The following is a 13,356-nucleotide window of genomic DNA, read 5'->3' as shown; positions in this document are numbered from 1 at the left end:
AGCTATATTGACTGTAGTAGATTGTATAAGTCCATGGTGGATCAATCATAACCATACTGTAAATACTACTCAATTTGCTAGGACAGAATGTTTTATTTGAAACCATAGTGAAACATTTTATTGTATTAACTCATGCATTGATGTGTTTCTAAAATGTATTATTTTTATTAAATAAGAATCCCTTTTATGCCTAATGATACCTTGATGAATGTTGAGCAAATGTATTTAGAGCACTGTTATTATTTTGCTGCAGTTTTTATCACAATTGTAGTTTTCCACAGAGAAATTAAGTGTAATAGTGTAGCATTATGTATAGAAGTATATTAGCAAAATTGTTTAGATATAATTGATAAAACTATTTGATCAATTAGAACATCTGAGATAATGAGTAAATATTACTTTTTTGTATAAAGTATAATTTTTTTTATATCATTATCAAAGCCAATTTTGGCAGATATAACTTTTTTAAAATCTAAAAGCCTTTTGAAGTGAATTTTACTTTCTTTTATTTGGATCTTGAAGGGAAAAGGTAACAAAAATAGTAAAAAATTTATAAATGTTCCACTTTTTTATTTTGTTCACAGCCAGATAAATGCTATAAATATTAGTCTTAATGTATTCTGCAACACTTTAAAAAGGACAGATTGAAAACAAAATATAAACAATATTAACATAAAAACATATTGCACTGCACATATATAATAATAACATATACAAAGGGCACAATTTATATAAGCAAACTACCTAAAAAGCAACACAATAAATATAAAAAATAAGAAAAATAATAAACAGCCAACCATAAAATGATGGTGTTAAAACAATTTCTCACAAATAATATAAAACTATTATGTTGTCTCTACAATAAACGTCTCCATGTATTAAAGTAAATTTGATGTACAGTATACAGTAGATCATTCAATACATTTAAATTCATATTAGCAAAAAGGTTCTATACTGTATACTGTATGACATTCCACAGAAAAGTGTCCTCCAGGAAAGTGTCAATATTGTATTCTGCAATGTTGATATTGGTTGCCTTAGAGCTGTAACAGCATCTACAGTACTGTATGTCTACAAACCTAATGTCCATGTGTCTTACAGATGATATTAGCTGTATAAAGACCAGTGCCTCTTGACTGCTTTAGCTCCTTATTCAGCAAACTGTATGTATGACTTATAGTTTGTCCCTTAGCTTTCAGAGACAATGCTAAGATGACATGATGACAAACACACCAGCTAAGTTTATGTGCTGATGCGTTTCATAACATTTACATTATTTCTTCAGAGAAAGTTAAATAAAGATTATATATTAATGGTTTGTGTGTGAGTTATACATATTCCACATTTTCACATGTTCATATATCCTCTTCATATGGGTAAAAACATTGTTTACTTTTTAATGCAGACATTTAGTTAAAAGAGGATATTTTATATAAAATAACATACAGTAAGCTCATTTTTCATTATTTACGTTAGAGCAGGTTACATGAACTAACACTAGGGGTAAAATATATTAAATATAATGTGAACAGCACCATTCTCTATATGCCATTATTCTTATTTCGTAAACTGTACACCTATAACAGTTAATTTGCCCTTGGATTCTACTGTAATTCGAACTTCTTATCATTTTAGCTGTTTCTCACTTAGGAATAGAGTGGTAACAAACAGAAGAAGAGACAGGGCCAGGCATTGGAGGGTAGAACAAATCAGTAATTGCAGACATAAGTTAACACATGCACTAAGATTGCATGATGAGGAACACAGTTAAAGCAATGGCTCCTACTTTTTGTGGGCAGGGGGGCTGTCGCTGCCCATGTTGGAGAGGGAGAGGTGAGAGCCGTCCTCCGATGCTCTGGGTCCAGATGCATGTGCAATGGATCTGGCAGGTGCCGGGACCTGATTATGCTACACGCAGCTGCTTGAGTGCGCATGAACATAACCCTGGCATCTGTGGGCTTCATCAGCAGCAGCCCATAGAAGCTGGGTAAGGCTGACAATGAGGCAAGGAGTAGCTTCCTACAGGAATACAGCTCTCTACTAATCACAGCCAAGTCTGGCAGTCCCGGAGACAGGAAACACCTCCAAATGGGACTGCCTGTCCTGTGGGTGACTGACAGGTAGGACTTCCAATAGGAAGTCACTGCCAGTCACAGTGAAACCAGTGCAGGCATGGACTGCATCTGGCTTCACTGGCACTGATCAGGTGGTGGAATTTACCTAGGGTAACTGCAGTGGTACAGACCATAGATAAAATGTGCCACTGCACAGAAATATGTTAAAGTTGTCAGAGGAGATAGAGAAGTTGAATAAATTCTACACTGTACTTACCAGATGTGTGGCAACAAGCACTCAGGGTGCTGAATGTTTTAAAATACAATTAGCATCACTATATTTGTGAATATTGTTGGACTCAACATCATTTGAACCAACCAGGAGAGTGGTAATCTATTTTTTTTTTTTCAGTTTTGAAATTCTGGATTTCATTGGCAGGATGTAATGGAGTCCAAGTTTGCAGGAGCTGTGGGTTTAAAGGAACAGTCACTTACAAAGCATGGTTTTTCCTTGTAAGTGCCTTCCCCTTAACAAATCAGAGATCGGCCGGCAACCCGCACCTCTGGTGATCTCGGACTCCATTTCATCCCGCCGCTTGTTTTTATTCAGTATGTTTATATACAGATGTGTCCACATACACTTTTTCTATATCCTACCATGTATGGCATGGTTTAGCTTGCTATAGATTAAGAGATTTAGCCATGCTTTGCGAATATTCTAAATTTGCTTCTTTTATATGCTACTTTATACATGTTTTATTATGGCTAACAAAAATGTTAAAATAAATCCATTCGTTACTCATAAAATAAAACTATGCATTGTGTGAAATTGAGCAAAATAGAAAAGGTGTATGTGGACACATCTGTACATACTGTAGGTATTTTACATGCTTTATTTTAGAATATTTAGAAACTTTTTTTTCATAAGAAATATATGTATTTTTAGACATTAGTGTACACTTCGCGTATTTGGCTTAATTGCATATATGAGGTTTATTGTTATGGGTGACAAATGTTGCCCACTTTGATGTTTTGTTTAGAAATAAATTGGTGACATTCATTTATATTATTAATTACAGTAAGTACTGTTTTGATTAGGGTCTGATATGATTAGATACTTTATAAAATGTAATGTTTGACATGGAGAGGAATATTAGCTGCAGCAATATATGGTAATTTAAAAAAAGATGATACACAAATGGGTTCATAAGAACACAGACAAGTGGTTTCAGAAAATCATTTTATTTATTTCTCTGATAGAAATAATTCCGAGTTACATGCTCCTACACTGTAGTGTGTTTTGATGCAGTTGTGTCTTCAGCTTTATGCTAATGCAAGAAGAAACCCCTCCCTTGGTGTACAAGTATGCACAAGGGCTGTCAGGCCAACTTTGAGCTGCAGAACTATCAGGGCTTTAAACCAGTTAGGAGAATAATAATTAAGAATAATAATTTTAATTATATAGCGCTCTTTCTCCAATAGGACTCAAGGCACTTCTCCATCAGTGACAGCCTTGAATGTATACAATTAAATGTCTGAGTTTGCAACCAGCTCCTACGACACTCCCATTATACATCCATCACACAGAATATTTTTGTGCATCTGTTTAGCCACCAGCCAGTTATACACATGTAGTGACTCTCATCCTGCCTGTTGCATGGCCGCAAGGGCATTGGCAGAGCCAATGCCAACCGCTCAGCAAGGGGATGCAGTGCAGGGAGGCGCCGTGCTGAAGGTAAGCGCCGTCCTGCTCTGCAACCCCGCTGATGCTGGCAGCATGTAGCGCGGCTCTCTCCCCCCATCCTTCCCCAGAGAGCGGCCTCAGCCCACATACAATGCTGAGCCGGGCATCATTTTGGGGGCATGGCCTAATCGTGGGAGGCGTGACCACGCCCCCTTGTGGAAAAAAAAATAGTTTTTTTTATAACTTTGGAGTGCCGAGCAGGGTGTAGGGGTCCAGGGGGGAGCCCTGTGTCCTTTGAGGGGGGAGTGTGATCACTTCCCCTCACTATCTGAATAGGCAGAGGATTAGCAGCAGCAGCAGCCTCACTGCAGCACAGCACACTGCAGCATGTGCTGTGCTGCCAAGATGAGTGCTTATGCTGCTGCCCAGTAAGGAGGGAGGGGGTAGGGAGTGCGGTTGACCAGGGCCCCACCAGGCCCTCCATCAGTCCATGGCCCGAGTAATTAGTACCTGTTCCCTCCCTCTCGGCATAACTGCCGACATCCTACAGAACAGCTGCTGCAGGGGTAACGGCGCCTCCAAGAGACATGAGGAGGAGAAGGCAGAGGAGGAGCAGCACCGGAGTTGGGACCTCCTGCAGGTAATGGGGCAGTGCTGTGGAGGGAATGAGGGATGTACCTGGCATAATATGTATAATGGGCTCTACCTGGCTGCATAATGTGTATAAGGTGCTCTCCTGTGTGGGTACTGTGTGGTGTAATGTGAATAACAGACGGTACTGTGTGGTGTAATGTGACTAATGGATGCTACTGTGCGGTGTAATGCGAATAACGGATGGTTCTGTGTGGTGTAATGTGAATAACGGACGGTACTGTGCAGTGTAATGTGACTAACGGACGCTACTTTGCAGTGTAATGTGACTAGCGAACGCTACTGTGCGGTGTAATGTGAATAACGGACGTGACTATGCGGTGTAATGTGAATAACGGACGCTACTTTGTGGTGTAATGTGACTAATGGACACTACTGTGCGGTGTAACGTGAATAACGGATGGTACTGTGCGGTGTAATGTGAATAACGGACGCTACTGTGCGGTGTAATGTGACTAATGGATGCTACTGTGTGGTGTAATTGAATAACGGATGCTACTGTGTGCTGTAATGTGACTAATGGACGCTACTGTGTGGTGTAATGTGAATAACGGACGGTACTGTGAGGTGTAATGTGAATAACGGACACTACTGTGCAGTGTAATGTGAATTGGTACTATTCTTTGGCCCCTATATTTTTGCGGGCGCCTAGGGCGCGCACTGTCCCTATATTTGGTGTGGCGACAGCAAATTAAATATTTGCCCTGAGCTCCTCAAGGTCTAGAACTGCCCCTGTCACCAATTTTAAAATATATTTTTCTTTTCAAATGTAACATGCCCCCAATTCAGTACAGAGGAGGTGGTACTGAAACATACCCTTGCTCCGGGCACCATGACACCTAGCTACACCTCTGATAAGAGGCACTACTGTGGACATTGTGTATAAGGGATAGTACTGTGTGGCGTAACGTGAACACTATGTGGTGTAATATGAATTGTGGGTACCATTGTGTCCATGCCCCTCCCTTGTGTTACCACACCCCTTTTTCCGGTGCGCACTGTTCCTTTTTTAAGGATGGGAGGGTGCCAATTTATCATTTGCAGGGAGGTGCCAAACACTCTAGCACCTGCCCTGGGCTTTGGCACACATCCTAGTCACAGGCACACTTGCAAATTTCTGGAGAATTTCACCTGCACCAGGTGTCACCAAGCATAATGATGCCTTTGTGTTTCCGCAATCTTCAAATGGAACTAAATTAAGTCATGTCTTTGTCATCATTATTGTGCTGTATTACCTGTTGAAACCCCTGTGTAAATTATACACCTCCTTCCATGTATATCTCTGCTTAGCTTTTACTCCAAATGGAAAGTATTGACATAAATCTGCTTTTCAAAAGTTCCAGTGCTGGTCAGGCAAGACAATCCTGCCAGATACTGGGGGGTAACCCGCACCAAGATAAATTGATAACAGTTTTCATTACAAAGTTGGGATGCCTTTTACTATATCCAATCAAACCCTAATTTTGGGAGTTTACAAATGTATGTGGTAAAAAAAAAAAAAAAAAAATTTTAAACGCTCCAAAAGGTGCTACCACCTGGTTTGAGTGAGGCTATAAAATACAAATCCCCAAGAGAGGGTAAAGACAAAAGAAACCAGGTATACTTTGTGGTGCACTCTACCCAACTGACAATTTTTAAATAAGATTTCACAGAAATGTATATCCTCAGTAATATTAGTAAGTATTGGTTTAAATGCCCATAACCAAAATGGCAACCATTTTGGTTATGGGCATTTAAACCAATACTTACTAATATTACTGAGGATATACATTTCTGTGAAATCTTATTTAAAAATTGTCAGTTGGGTAGAGTGCACCACAAAGTATACCTGGTTTCTTTTGTCTTTCCCCTCTCTTGGGGATTTGTATTTTATAAATCTGCTTTTACTGTACATTGCCTAGGCAATAATGTCCCATTCACAGTGGTGCCAATCAAATATAGATTGAAGCAGTTGGTTCCACCCCCAGGACATTTTGAGCTCTGTGTAGAGGTAAAGGCCACACCACCCTTGTTACGGCCCTGTGCATAATATAAGTGACAACATAGTACCAAATGTGATAATACTCACCAAAAAAGAAGAGAAATCATTAATAACTTTACATGTGGAATCGGCGCCTCTAAGGTTTATTGGGGGTAATTCCGAGTTGATCGCAGCAGGATTTTTTTTAGCAGTTGGGCAAAACCATGTGTACTGCGGGGGGGGGGGGGCAGATATAACAATTGCAGAGAGAGTTAGATTTGGGTGGGTTATTTTGTTTCTGTGAAGGGTAAATACTGGCTGCTTTAATTTTACACTGCAATTTTAGATTGCAGATTGAACTCACCACACCCAAATCTAACTCTCTTTGCAAATGTTATATCTGCCCCCCCCTGCAGTGCACATGGGCCCTCATTCCGAGTTGTTCGCTCGGTATTTTTCATCGCATCGCAGTGAAAATCCGCTTAGTACGCATGCGCAATGTTCGCACTGCGACTGCGCCAAGTAACTTTACTATGAAGAAAGTATTTTTACTCACGGCTTTTTCTTCGCTCCGGCGAACGTAATGTGATTGACAGGAAATGGGTGTTACTGGGCGGAAACACGGCGTTTCAGGGGCGTGTGGCTGAAAACGCTACCGTTTCCGGAAAAAACGCAGGAGTGGCCGGAGAAACGGTGGGAGTGCCTGGGCGAACGCTGGGTGTGTTTGTGACGTCAACCAGGAACGACAAGCACTGAACTGATCGCACAGGCAGAGTAAGTCTGGAGCTACTCTGAAACTGCTAAGTAGTTAGTAATCGCAATATTGCGAATACATCGGTCGCAATTTTAAGAAGCTAAGATTCACTCCCAGTAGGCGGCGGCTTAGCGTGTGTAACTCTGCTAAATTCGCCTTGCGACCGATCAACTCGGAATGAGGGCCATGGTTTTGCCCAACTGCTAAAAAATTTCCTGCTGCGATCAACTTGGAATTACCCCCATTGTGTGTGATCCCTGCTAAATAAAATCATAATGCTAAATATTCACAAATCTATTAAAACTGACTCTCATGTCTCCCAGAAATGAAAAAAAAAAATCTTTATTCTAAAAATGAATAATAAGACAATGATGTAATACATTCTATATAACACAGGCTCTAAGGTAAAACACTCATATAGGTACAGTATAGTTGAGAATGCAGTGTCCAAACAGGCATTTTCTATGTGTTTCATGTGACTTCTGCTTACTTCTTCCAGAAAAGTCCTCAAATAAACCTCAAACTACATTTCTTTGGTGAATTGTAAGGCAGTTTTAAACATTATGGTCCGGATTCAAATACCCCCTCTGCTCCTTCCCGTAATCACGCCCGCCCGCATCTATTCTAATGTTGCTGCAGACGGGCACGTAAAGTTCATTTCAGCTCACTACCCCTGGAGGTAGCGAGCTGAAATATGTGTAAAGAGACCAGTTCGGGTGATAAAACTGGTCTTTTAATCGCGCCATCAGTTTAGTCAGGTTTAGGTGCTTTGCACGTCTAAACCCGACTGCACTCAGCGCGATAGGGGCGATAACTGGGGCCATTTGAATATCTAGCAGTAAAGGATTAGCAAGTGTGCCTAATTATATAAAGGGAATGGATGTGCCAGGAGAATGGTATATGAAAAATAGTTTAGTTTATTACTATAGAAAACAATAAGGTGATGTCACAAAATGTGAACACCTTCCCAATTGGTTGTGAAATATGCAATAAATATTATAAATTGCATCTATGTCCACGGTTAAGATATTGTACATATAATGTCCAAATACAATGTGAAAGAAGAAAAGAAAAGGATAGAAAAAATACGATTATTATAACAATTAGTGATTTTTAGTCTAATGATTTTATAGTCCACTAGAGGGTGGCGTCCAACCTCTCTGTGTAACAGTTACTTATGTTGAAAGTGAGTTCCAATAAAGGGGGAGGGGGATTACCAAGGATGAAGATGTAATAGTCTCGGTATGTGTACACACTGATGGGTGCAGATAATAGGTGTTAATAGTAGAGATGAGCGCCTGACATTTTTCGGGTTTTGTGTTTTGGTTTTGGGTTCGGTTCCGCGGCCGTGTTTTGGGTTCGAACGCGTTTTGGCAAAACCTCACCGAATTTTTTTTGTCGGATTCGGGTGTGTTTTGGATTCGGGTGTTTTTTTCCAAAAACACTAAAAAACAGCTTAAATCATAGAATTTGGGGGTCATTTTGATCCCAAAGTATTATTAACCTCAAAAACCATAATTTACACTCATTTTCAGTCTATTCTGAATACCTCACACCTCACAATATTATTTTTAGTCCTAAAATTTGCACCGAGGTCGCTGTGTGAGTAAGATAAGCGACCCTAGTGGCCGACACAAACACCGGGCCCATCTAGGAGTGGCACTGCAGTGTCACGCAGGATGTCCCTTCCAAAAAACCCTCCCCAAACAGCACATGACGCAAAGAAAAAAAGAGGCGCAATGAGGTAGCTGTGTGAGTAAGATTAGCGACCCTAGTGGCCGACACAAACACCGGGCCCATCTAGGAGTGGCACTGCAGTGTCACGCAGGATGGCCCTTCCAAAAATCCCTCCCCAAACAGCACATGACGCAAAGAAAAAAAGAGGCGCAATGAGGTAGCTGACTGTGTGAGTAAGATTAGCGACCCTAGTGGCCGACACAAACACCGGGCCCATCTAGGAGTGGCACTGCAGTGTCACGCAGGATGGCCCTTCCAAAAAACCCTCCCCAAACAGCACATGACGCAAAGAAAAAAAGAGGCGCAATGAGGTAGCTGACTGTGTGAGTAAGATTAGCGACCCTAGTGGCCGACACAAACACCGGGCCCATCTAGGAGTGGCACTGCAGTGTCACGCAGGATGTCCCTTCCAAAAAACCCTCCCCAAACAGCACATGACGCAAAGAAAAAAAGAGGCGCAATGAGGTAGCTGTGTGAGTAAGATTAGCGACCCTAGTGGCCGACACAAACACCGGGCCCATTTAGGAGTGGCACTGCAGTGTCACGCAGGATGTCCCTTCCAAAAAACCCTCCCCAATCAGCACATGATGCAAAGAAAAAGAAAAGAAAAAAGAGGTGCAAGATGGAATTATCCTTGGGCCCTCCCACCCACCCTTATGTTGTATAAACAAAACAGGACATGCACACTTTAACCAACCCATCATTTCAGTGACAGGGTCTGCCACACGACTGTGACTGATATGACGGGTTGGTTTGGACCCCCCCCAAAAAAGAAGCAATTAATCTCTCCTTGCACAAACTGGCTCTACAGAGGCAAGATGTCCACCTCATCTTCACCCTCCGATATATCACCGTGTACATCCCCCTCCTCACAGATTATCAATTCGTCCCCACTGGAATCCACCATCTCAGCTCCCTGTGTACTTTGTGGAGGCAATTGCTGCTGGTCAATGTCTCCGCGGAGGAATTGATTATAATTCATTTTAATGAACATCATCTTCTCCACATTTTCTGGATGTAACCTCGTACGCCGATTGCTGACAAGGTGAGCGGCGGCACTAAACACTCTTTCGGAGTACACACTTGTGGGAGGGCAACTTAGGTAGAATAAAGCCAGTTTGTGCAAGGGCCTCCAAATTGCCTCTTTTTCCTGCTAGTATAAGTACGGACTGTGTGACGTGCCTACTTGGATGCGGTCACTCATATAATCCTCCACCATTCTATCAATGTTGAGAGAATCATATGCAGTGACAGTAGACGACATGTCCGTAATCGTTGTCAGGTCCTTCAGTCCGGACCAGATGTCAGCATCAGCAGTCGCTCCAGACTGCCCTGCATCACCGCCAGCGGGTGGGCTCGGAATTCTGAGCCTTTTCCTCGCACCCCCAGTTGCGGGAGAATGTGAAGGAGGAGATGTTGACAGGTCGCGTTCCGCTTGACTTGACAATTTTGTCACCAGCAGGTCTTTCAACCCCAGCAGACCTGTGTCTGCCGGAAAGAGAGATCCAAGGTAGGCTTTAAATCTAGGATCGAGCACGGTGGCCAAAATGTAGTGCTCTGATTTCAACAGATTGACCACCCGTGAATCCTTGTTAAGCGAATTAAGGGCTGCATCCACAAGTCCCACATGCCTAGCGGAATCGCTCCCTTTTAGCTCCTTCTTCAATGCCTCCAGCTTCTTCTGCAAAAGCCTGATGAGGGGAATGACCTGACTCAGGCTGGCAGTGTCTGAACTGACTTCACGTGTGGCAAGTTCAAAGGGCATCAGAACCTTGCACAACGTTGAAATCATTCTCCACTGCACTTGAGACAGGTGCATTCCATCTCCTATATCGTGCTCAATTGTATAGGCTTGAATGGCCTTTTGCTGCTCCTCCAACCTCTGAAGCATATAGAGGGTTGAATTCCACCTCGTTACCACTTCTTGCTTCAGATGATGGCAGGGCAGGTTCAGTAGTTTTTGGTGGTGCTCCAGTCTTCTGTACGTGGTGCCTGTACGCCGAAAGTGTCCCGCAATTTTTCTGGCCACCGACAGCATCTCTTGCACGCCCCTGTCGTTTTTTAAAAAATTCTGCACCGCCAAATTCAAGGTATGTGCAAAACATGGGACGTGCTGGAATTTGCCCATATTTAATGCACACACAATATTGCTGGCGTTGTCCGATGCCACAAATCCACAGGAGAGTCCAATTGGGGTAAGCCATTCCGCGATGATCTTCCTCAGTTGCCGTAAGAGGTTTTCAGCTGTGTGCGTATTCTGGAAAGCGGTGATACAAAGCGTAGCCTGCCTAGGAAAGAGTTGGCGTTTGCGAGATGCTGCTACTGGTGCCGCCGCTGCTGTTCTTGCGGCGGGAGTCCATACATCTACCCAGTGGGCTGTCACAGTCATATAGTCCTGACCCTGCCCTGCTCCACTTGTCCACATGTCCGTGGTTAAGTGGACATTGGGTACAACTGCATTTTTTAGGAGACTGGTGAGTCTTTTTCGGACGTCCGTGTACATTCTCGGTATCGCCTGCCTAGAGAAGTGGAACCTAGATGGTATTTGGTAACGGGGGCACACTGCCTCAATAAATTGTCTAGTTCCCTGTGAACTAACGGCGGATACCGGACGCACGTCTAACACCAACATAGTTGTCAAGGACTCAGTTATCCGCTTTGCAGTAGGATGACTGCTGTGATATTTCATCTTCCTCGCAAAGGACTGTTGAACAGTCAATTGCTTACTGGAAGTAGTACAAGTGGGCTTACGACTTCCCCTCTGGGATGACCATCGACTCCCAGCGGCAACAACAGCAGCGCCAGCAGCAGTAGGCGTTACACGCAAGGATGCATCGGAGGAATCCCAGGCAGGAGAGGACTCGTCAGACTTGCCAGTGACATGGCCTGCAGGACTATTGGCATTCCTGGGGAAGGAGGAAATTGACACTGAGGGAGTTGGTGGGGTGGTTTGCGTGAGCTTAGTTACAAGAGGAAGGGATTTACTGGTCAGTGGACTGCTTCCGCTGTCACCCAAAGTTTTTGAACTTGTCACTGACTTATTATGAATGCGCTGCAGGTGACGTATAAGGGAGGATGTTCCAAGGTGGTTAACGTCCTTACCCCTACTTATTACAGCTTGACAAAGGGAACACATGGCTTGACACCTGTTGTCCGCATTTCTGGTGAAATACCTCCACACCGAAGAGCTGATTTTTTTGGTATTTTCACCTGGCATGTCAACGGCCATATTCCTCCCACGGACAACAGGTGTCTCCCCGGGTGCCTGACTTAAACAAACCACCTCACCATCAGAATCCTCATGGTCAATTTCCTCCCCAGCGCCAGCAACACCCATATCCTCCTCATCCTGGTGTACTTCAACACTGACATCTTCAATCTGACTATCAGGAACTGGACTGCGGGTGCTCCTTCCAGCACTTGCAGGGGGCGTGCAAATGGTGGAAGGCGCATGCTCTTCATGTCCAGTGTTGGGAAGGTCAGGCATCGCAACTGACACAATTGGACTCTCCTTGTGGATTTGGGATTTCAAAGAACGCACAGTTCTTTGCGGTGCTTTTGCCAGCTTGAGTCTTTTCAGTTTTCTAGCGAGAGGCTGAGTGCTTCCATCCTCATGTGAAGCTGAACCACTAGCCATGAACATAGGCCAGGGCCTCAGCCGTTCCTTGCCACTCCGTGTGGTAAATGGCATATTGGCAAGTTTACGCTTCTCCTCCGACAATTTTATTTTAGGTTTTGGAGTCCTTTTTTTACTGATATTTGGTGTTTTGGTTTTGACATGCTCTGTACTATGCCATTGGGCATCGGCCTTGGCAGACGACGTTGCTGGCATTTCATCGTCTCGGCCATGACTAGTGGCAGCAGCTTCAGCACGAGGTGGAAGTGGATCTTGATCTTTCCCTAATTTTGGAACCTCAACATTTTTGTTCTCCATATTTTAATAGGCACAACTAAAAGGCACCTCAGGTAAACAATGCAGATGGATGGATTGGATACTAGTATACAATTATGGACGGGCTGCCGAGTGCCGACACAGAGGTAGCCACAGCCGTGAACTACCGCACTGTACTGTGTCTGCTGCTAATATATAGACTGGTTGATAAAGAGATAGTATACTCGTAACTAGTATGTATGTATAAAGAAAGAAAAAAAAACCACGGTTAGGTCACTGGTATATACAATTATGGACGGGCTGCCGAGTGCCGACACAGAGGTAGCCACAGCCGTGAACTACCGCACTGTACTGTGTCTGCTGCTAATATATAGACTGGTTGATAAAGAGATAGTATACTCGTAACTAGTATGTATGTATAAAGAAAGAAAAAAAAACCACGGTTAGGTCACTGGTATATACAATTATGGACGGGCTGCCGAGTGCCGACACAGAGGTAGCCACAGCCGTGAACTACCGCACTGTACTGTGTCTGCTGCTAATATATAGACTGGTTGATAAAGAGATAGTATACTCGTAACTAGTATGTATGTATAAAGAAAGAAAAAAAAAACACGGTTAGGT

Source organism: Pseudophryne corroboree, chromosome 10 (assembly GCF_028390025.1).
Source record: "Pseudophryne corroboree isolate aPseCor3 chromosome 10, aPseCor3.hap2, whole genome shotgun sequence".
Taxonomy (NCBI): Eukaryota; Metazoa; Chordata; class Amphibia; order Anura; family Myobatrachidae; genus Pseudophryne; species Pseudophryne corroboree.
This window is presented reverse-complemented; position numbering follows the sequence as displayed.